The following is an 8,703-nucleotide window of genomic DNA, read 5'->3' on the forward strand; positions in this document are numbered from 1 at the left end:
ACTAGTACTTAGCAGTTAGTGATCGGTTCTTATTTTTAATAGGAATAAAGTTCCTTTGGCTGTCTTTATGAAACCAATATTTCTTCTTTTAACTTAAAGTTCGAGCTTTATGCTTTGCCTATATTATTCGGATTCTAATGTAAATGTCCGATGAGTATGCATTCAGCATGAGTTTGGTTAAATTTTTTAAGTTCTTTCATATATCTAAAGAATCTTTGAAAGTCATATTTTCATATTTATGTGCTATACATAGACGGATAGACCCTTTAATAAAACCTGAAGAGTCATATTCAATGAATAGAAAAATCATATGCTTCCTTACCAACTCCCACCATGTGATCTCCATGCACCTTTTTTCCCCGCAGCTTTGACATGTAAATCGATACTTATCTGTTGGATATTCGATAAAGCTTTATTTACATTTCCTGCTCAAACCATGTGATGACCTGTTTTTCCATGCAACGTATTATGTTAACTTTTCCTTAGATTCTCTTTTACTTTATCTTAGCTACTCAGATTTCATGAACCAACCTCTCTGACTCTTGCAGATTTCATATCTGGTTATTTATATGCCACATTTGCAGGTTTCTCATTCAATCAGTTCCATTTTCTTCCATCTCACTGCCGGTCTTATGCTTTCCCAAATTCATGGTGTTTTGGAGACTGTTTTGCAGACTACAATTCTCTGAGGTATGTATGTTGGGACTTTTCCTTCATTTGTAGTTGAAAGCATTGAATTATTTTTGAAAGTAAGCTTAATGCACAGGGTATATTGTTTCAGCTTAATGGCTGTATATGGATTGTTGGTTGCATGTATGCATCTTGTGATCAAAGTGTTTTAAATATTCTATAAAATTGAAGTAGAAAAAAGAAGATATAAAATCCAAGCTCACTTTCTGCTTCTGAGATCACTAGCATGAAAACGATAGGGGTTTATATTAATAAATTAACGGATAATGTTGTCACCGACCTTTGACTGTATATGTATTTTAGTATTGCAATAATTGCTTAATATTTATACCTATATATCAAAGGAATCCCTAAGGGGTTTCCTGTGGGAGTTTTCTTCTTATTCTTCTCATTTCAAGTTTAAGAAAATTACTACCTAGTTTACGTGGTAATAGTATTTAATAGAAGTAATTATAATTTAAGGGGTTGCACTTAGGCGCACTGGCTTTCTTTATTTGATTTTTTTCTGTCAAATTATGATATTAGCCCCTCTAATGTATAAAAATTGTGGATTTAATCCCTATACTGTTTGAGTTTTAAAATATCAATTATGAACCAAACAATAGTAGTTAATTTTATTATGTTAAATTCTTCTATTAGTCGCATGCTATGTGTAAATTATAGATTAGTCCATGTTCTCCAATTGTAATATTTTTAGTCCTTATATTTTTTTAATTTTGAAATTCAAATTCTGACTTGTCAAATAAGTCAACTAAATTAATGTTATTTTTGGATGTATTATGTGAAAATTTGAAGTTAGCATTACATGTGATAATATGTTTACTATATAAGATTTTGGAGATAGCATAATTTACCTTAAATGAATTCAATAATTATCATATGAGCCATGGTTGAAATTTCAGAATTCAAGGAGATTATGGAATAAAAATTATCATATAAAAGTACGATTATCAAATCTATCATTTATATATGATATAAAGACTAATAACAAATTTTTTTTTCTTTTGCTTTCAAAGCTTTATAAAAAAAACAAATCTATAATCTTACGTTATTATGATAGATAATCTATAAAAACAATCTCAACGATTATCTGTTGAATTGGAGAGAAAAATCAATAGAAACGATTGATCAATCAAACTTCATAAAGAAACTCAAAAAGGGATTCTATTTTTTTTATTAACATGGTGTAAGTATAAAGTAATATATGTTCAAAGATAACCCTCAACCATTTGACATTGAACACTCACAGAAAGGGAATTCTAATTACTTAAAAATTAAAGTTATGTTTCTAATTTTTTCATTAATTTGTTACTTGATTTAAAAAATCATTTTTTAATTTTTTCCAATTTTTATTTGATTAAAAATAAATAGATTAACATTTCAAACAAATAGATAAATATATTGATCTTATTTTAAATGTTATTTTTATTGGTACTTCTATGATATAAATTTGTGAATGGGACACACTTAGGGCATGGGCTAGTGTTAATCCGATATAAATTTGGGTGCGGGCCATGAACCAACCTTGCTATTTCATTGAAAGGGCTCAATGTGGGGATAATGAAGTTTAAATGGTTTAATCATATCAAGCTTCTTCTATTTATTTATAAGAGCTATGGGCCCAAAATGAAATGAGTTGATAGTTAAACTCAGATTTCTTCCTTAAGCATCAGTTATACTAAATTACAGAAATAAAGAGGGGAAATTACTAGAAACAAAAATTAAGGAAATAAAGGCTTTGGAATTACCTCCAAGATCATATCTTTTAAAGTGGATTTTTTTGTTACTTCTTTTTAAAAAGCAGGTGTACTCGGTCTTTTCATATTTATAGGAAAAGAAATTTCATTCTCCTAGATATTCCAAAGCTTAGTTTTCGCTGGGTGCCATCTTATAATTCATAATACATTGAAATACATTTATTGCCTGACTACCATTGCGACTTGCAACTGCCTCTTTAGATGCTACAATAGATTGTTTCACCCGTTTTACTTGGCCTTCTTTCAGAATTTGTTGAAAGAGTACTAAAAATGCAAGAGAAACTTTTTTGCTAATAACGTTTTTTTTTAACTAAAAACCAAAAGACTACAGTACTAGCATAAAGCTGGTGAGGCAATGAGAAAAGCTTAACACACCTAAACACCAGTCTTAAATAAGCTCCTCACATATAAACACCAAAAAACTAAGACTAGGAGCTTATGTAAACAGACACCCTAAAAGCAATGTAAACTCTCAGGAGTTGATAACTTGATATTGCACAATAAGCATGTTTAAAGTGTTTTTCCCCCATTCTCTTCTGGTTTGGTTTTGAGTCAAGGTGTTTTTTGTGTTGTTGTTGCCATCGTACTATTTGGTTTTGGTCTTAAGGTGTCTAATGTTGTGTGAGTTGTGGTTTTTGCTCCCTACAACACCTTTTAATTCTTATATGTACCCATTTTTGGTAATCAAACCTACGTGATTCCCCACATAATGGTTTCTAAAATAGCCGTTCCGGGATGGACTTTTGTTAATAAGTGCAGCACAGTCGAGGAAGATGGCAACAGTTATCCTTTGGCTGAATATGTATGCAGTTATGTAAACTTCAAAAAATGTCCAACCATTACACTTAGTCACTTACTACTACTTTTTAGTATTCTTAAAACTTAACTTCTTAAAGACGATCGTTTTGCTTTATACTCGGTGTTTATATGTTATTTAAATTTGAATGTGGATTAGCGTTACCTCAAACCCTAAATCCTTCTTTTTCAATTAACTTCCTAAAACTTAAAATCTTTGTGTTAGACTACTGTCCATAACAGAAAGCTAGCCATTGTTGACAGTTAAGCTATTCTTCCTAGAAGCAGCAGAGGTAACTTGCCTGAACACTCATTACCCTCCCTAGGATAAGATACTGAAAACATGCAGAAATAGAGCAAACACACCCAAAATCTCCATGACACAGAGGCATCAGGCTTGAACCAATATGGCAATCCGATCCACTTGGAATTCAGAAAAAAGTGGTTGCTTCTTTTACAGCCAGCAACTCATCAAGAACAGGATCAGATAGTTTTAGCGGGATAGAGAAACGAGCAAACACTTCCCAACACCATCTTGCAGAATACTGATATTTCAATGAAGTCTTTGCCTCACAAAAAGGAATTGTAAAATTTCTGATACATTCTTTCAATTCTTTAATTAACAATCTAAGCCCTATATTTTCCACTAACTTTTTAGAACTTAAACCATATTTCTCAAGTTACATACAGGCACAAATAATCAGGATTTAGATAGAACAAACAAAATGAAATCATGTTGCTTGTTTTGCTATATTATGCTAATTAACCTTATTTTGCAGTAATTTTCATTGCGTATCATATGTATGTAAGTAAATAATATAACCTCAATTTTAGATGCTTGAATATAGAGTTCTTTGTCCTTGTTTTTGTAACCCTAGCACTGCAAGGTAGATTAATTAAGCTTGCATGCTTCCTTTTACAGCATCATGCTAGCTAACGCGTTCCCTAAACCCTAAATGCCAAGTAGAAGTTGATTAATTTGAATAAGCAAAAAATTTAGATTATTCTTACAAAGTTGGTATGTTTTATTGTGTTTTTATAATATGCCATTTTCAGTCCCACTTTCTTTCGCCGTCCTTAGCTGTTAATCTGATGTCATTTCCGATGAGAGTTGAGCCAACAAACACTACATAGTAGTTGACAGCTAACACTGAGATTACGATCCCTAATGTTACAAAAATCTATCAATAATACATTATCATAAATATTTGAGCTAACAGTGATATATTTCACTTCACCATTTTACAATTACTTTAATTTTCCCATCATTGAGCATAAAAGTTGAGAAAACTATATCCAACAGTAACAATGGCAGCAAGGAGCATGTAATCAAGAACCTTTAAAAACTTTGGTTGAAATATGATCCTTAGTTAGTGTCATTCCAGAAGAGATCAAAGCCTAAAATGGTCTTTGTCATAGATCAACACAAAATCCTTATATATTAGCAATAACTGTGAGTACACTTGGATACAAGGCCATGATAGGATAGAATGCATAAATGTCTTAGGGAAAGTGAACCCTATCCCCAAACAAGTAATTATCATTCAAATTGGAAAGATATGATGGAATTAGCATAGATTTTCAGACCCCACTACCTAATTTTTTTCTGATTTCTATTAGGTGTGTTGGGTTATGAATGGTTGAAAAGGGTGCAGTTGGTGAGTCATGAACGCTCGCAAATGCAATTCACTGTACTGTATTCTTATTAACTCTTTATGGTGACCACTCTATACTGCTATTCTTTTAATTGTTTAATACACCTCAGAATTAACAATGTGGAGTAAACAATATGATGCTTTTAGCCTTTACTGAAGATACGAAAGCTTTGACCAATAGATCCGTTCGTGCTGGGAAGTTGAAGAGAAAATGCGCTGCTGATGGAAGCTGCTGGACGGATATCCATGGAAGGTTTCATGAATTAGGTCGATGGAAGCTTTTTGAAAGCTTGGGGTGCGTTTTCTAAGTCAATCTTCATGTGTTCATACTTCACACTCAATAACATCATTTCATTTGAATGTAAATTAAGATAAATTAAACTAAAGTGACTTTCCCTTCCAACAATACCATATCTAAGATTAGAGACTCCTTTTTAGAAGTTAAACGTTTACCTTTACACATAAACCTTACTGATAACTGTTTAATGTATTTTAAGGGATTGTTTCATTTCTTCATTGGAGATGGAAATTAGGACCCAGAGAGCTGTAAATGTGGCAGATGAAGTGTCGAAACTAGAAAGTCTTGAGTTTAGATGTAATAGGTAGAAACTTAACTGGGTTAGCAAATCAGTTGTTTAGTTGGCACTTCAACCATAGTTTTTTTTAACAATGATAAAAGAATTAAAAAGCTGTCTAGGTGACATCAGTTAACTCTCCAAATTATTTATTTTAAACCCTTGTTCTATTTTATTTGAGTAGATAGTCCACCGGACAAGGAACCCTAGTTGAAGAAGTAATCTCTGTGTTTTTTCCTCTTAAAAAAATAAAAAATCTTCTGCAATCTTTCTTGATGAATCTGTTAATTATATGTTTTCCCGTTTCCATGAACAAAATCTTTGTTTGTCTAGTTAATTGGTAAAAGTTTTTGCTGACAGAAGAATGAGGTAAGTGAAGAAGAAAGAAAAAGAGTGAGATAAAGAGGACACATAGGGTGTGCTTAATTCTCTTTGTTGTTAGGGTTTGACTTGGGGGCCATTGATGTGATGCTGTATAACGAGCTTAGGTTAGAAAAAAATGGTAACTTATCAGGTAAGAAAGTAGAGATTTTTGACAAACAACACCCCCTGAATTATTGTCTGTATATGCGGAGCAGGCATTGATGTTAATAGCATCTGCAAGAGTATCTATAATTCAACAGTTTTGGTTGTGTATATCTGTGTGTCTGTATATATTCATATATATAATTAAGTAATTTACTGAGCTTTCTTTCTTTCTTTCCTCTTATTATTATAATGTACTGATCAAAATTGCATGCAACTAAGTACATTATAAATACGTATACATACTATAGTGTCAAGCTGAAACGTATAAATAAGCTCGAAAATACATTCACATTCTCCTTTCCCTCCCCCTCTGATCCTGACTTAGGTTACTTTGACCTTCCATTTTTTATTATTGGCATGATTCAAGTGATAATTCAGTTTTAAATTCAATTAATATATTTTAAAATTTTTAAAAATTAAATTAGAATTTGATTAGTAGCCTAGAAACCTACGATGTTATTAATCTATAGGTGAATCTTTAATACACAATAATTTTATTCATCGCTAATAAATTAGATAATAATATATCATCAAAGATTAATTTAATTTTAAATTTCTGACACGATACATTATCATTTACTTTACTGAAAATAAAATTATACACCCAAATTACAATTGCTTTAATTATATGATGTACTCCCTCGGTCCTATTTTTTGTGTTTGATATTGACTATGCACATAGTTTTAGGAGATATATTCGATCAAGATAAATGATAAAATTATCTCTAAAAGGTGATTGATAGATTTGACAGATTTGTTTTGATAGGTATAAAATAGTGGGATGTAAGGGTAAAAAAGAAAATATAAGTGTCGTTGTTTGTTGATTTATCTAATAGAACACTTTGAGTAGGATAATTTTAAAAATAAAAAGAAACACATTTAGTGGGACTGAGGGAATATTTTTTCTAGTTGATATTTTTATTAAAAAATATTGTAGGTTATAATATATATTGTGGCTTGAGTATGAGATAATTTTTATATAAAAGAATTAGACTTTAAAGCACGAACCAACTTATATCAGTAGTTAAAAGAATTGTTATTATTCTTAGACGTCAAGGGGTTTGAGCACCAATAACTATAGCAGGGTGATTGAGCTTTTATTATCAAATGATTGAGAGTATTTAAAATCAATATTACTTTGTAATCATCTTAGCTTAATAAAAAATAGAGTTTAAAATATATAGATTTATTTATCTATTTAGGAGAAAGTTTTAAGGGTTTAGAGCGAAATTTAAAAGAGTTTGTTGCAACGGTGCAACCCCCAGCTCTAAGCATCAATCTGTTGGGTCAAACAGGTCACCATCGCTTCTGTTTTAATTTTCTTCTTCTTAAAGTTAAACCACCAGAGGTTTTTCATGGCTAATTCTAAATCAATTTTGGTAATTCGGGTAAAATATATATTGATAGTGCAACGTGGAAAGTGAGCCTTAAGAGAGATCAACATCATAATGCAATACAAATGAACAATTACGACATGATATTCGGATGCCCTAACCGCTTTACTTACATCACCATGTTGGTTTAGAGCGAAATTTAAAAGAGTTTGTTGCAACGGTGCAACCCCCAGCTCTAAGCATCAATCTGTTGGGTCAAACAGGTCACCATCGCTTCTGTTTTAATTTTCTTCTTCTTAAAGTTAAACCACCAGAGGTTTTTCATGGCTAATTCTAAATCAATTTTGGTAATTCGGGTAAAATATATATTGATAGTGCAACGTGGAAAGTGAGCCTTAAGAGAGATCAACATCATAATGCAATACAAATGAACAATTACGACAATGATATTCGGATGCCCTAACCGCTTTACTTACATCACCATGTTGAATCTTAACCTAGCTACTAGGATGGCAGAATGACCTGAACCCGACGGGGAAACTCGAAACCCGGTCAAGTTCGGGTCGGGTTTGAATGATATTAGGTCGGGTATCGAGAATTTTTTCGAGTCGGGTTCGGGGACGGGGCAAGGTATCCCTGCCCCGATTATATATATATATATATAATATTTTATATTTTTCATATTAATTATATATATAATATTTTATATTTTTTATATTAATTATATATATAATATTTTATATTTTTTATATTAATTATATATATAATATTTTCGGGTTTGGGTTCGGGTTCGGGTTTGAGTATAATATTTCGGGTCGGGTTCGGGATAAAAAAATTTCCGACGGGGCGCCCCGATAAAAAACCCAACGGGGATCGGGTCGGAGATGGGGATTTATTTCGGGTTCGGGGACGGGGCGAGCAAAACCCGCCCCGAACCCACCCCGTTTCCATTCCTACTAGCTACCCCTTCAATCAAGTTAATGGCATTTTCGGAATTCTTACCACCACATATTATTATATTGTTTAGTGGGTAAATTAATAATTTACATTACTAATTAAATGCATTCGTAAGCTATTATATTTTATTTAAAAAATTATGTTTATTGAAAAAAATGAATAATCACAAATGAAATATACTTATAAATTAGATCATTAAATAACTTCTACGTTCATATCTTAATATTATAACTTAAGTAAATTGAGTTATGAGAATCAAACTCATAAAAAAAACTTTTGCAATGATTAATTCAAATTAGTTGATTAGTAAATCATATATTATTGATTAGTAAATCATATACTATTGATCATAAAAAAAATTACATGCCATTTCCTGATAGATTAAGTTGGAGTTAGATTTCAGAATTTTTAA

The 8,703-nt window shown here is 31.4% G+C and overlaps 1 long non-coding RNA gene across 1 annotated transcript; it reads left to right on the forward strand.

The window, feature by feature from the left end:
* Nucleotides 1-407: 407 nt before the first annotated feature.
* Nucleotides 408-6,069, forward strand: LOC120216333. Its single transcript, XR_005525039.1, has 3 exons — nucleotides 408-690; nucleotides 5,057-5,192; nucleotides 5,915-6,069. It is a non-coding gene; the product is annotated as an uncharacterized LOC120216333 (long non-coding RNA).
* Nucleotides 6,070-8,703: the final 2,634 nt, after the last annotated feature.

The sequence above is a fragment of the Hibiscus syriacus genome, unplaced genomic scaffold (assembly GCF_006381635.1).
Source record: "Hibiscus syriacus cultivar Baekdansim isolate YM2019G1 unplaced genomic scaffold, ASM638163v2 tig00110160_pilon, whole genome shotgun sequence".
Classification (NCBI taxonomy): Eukaryota; Viridiplantae; Streptophyta; class Magnoliopsida; order Malvales; family Malvaceae; genus Hibiscus; species Hibiscus syriacus.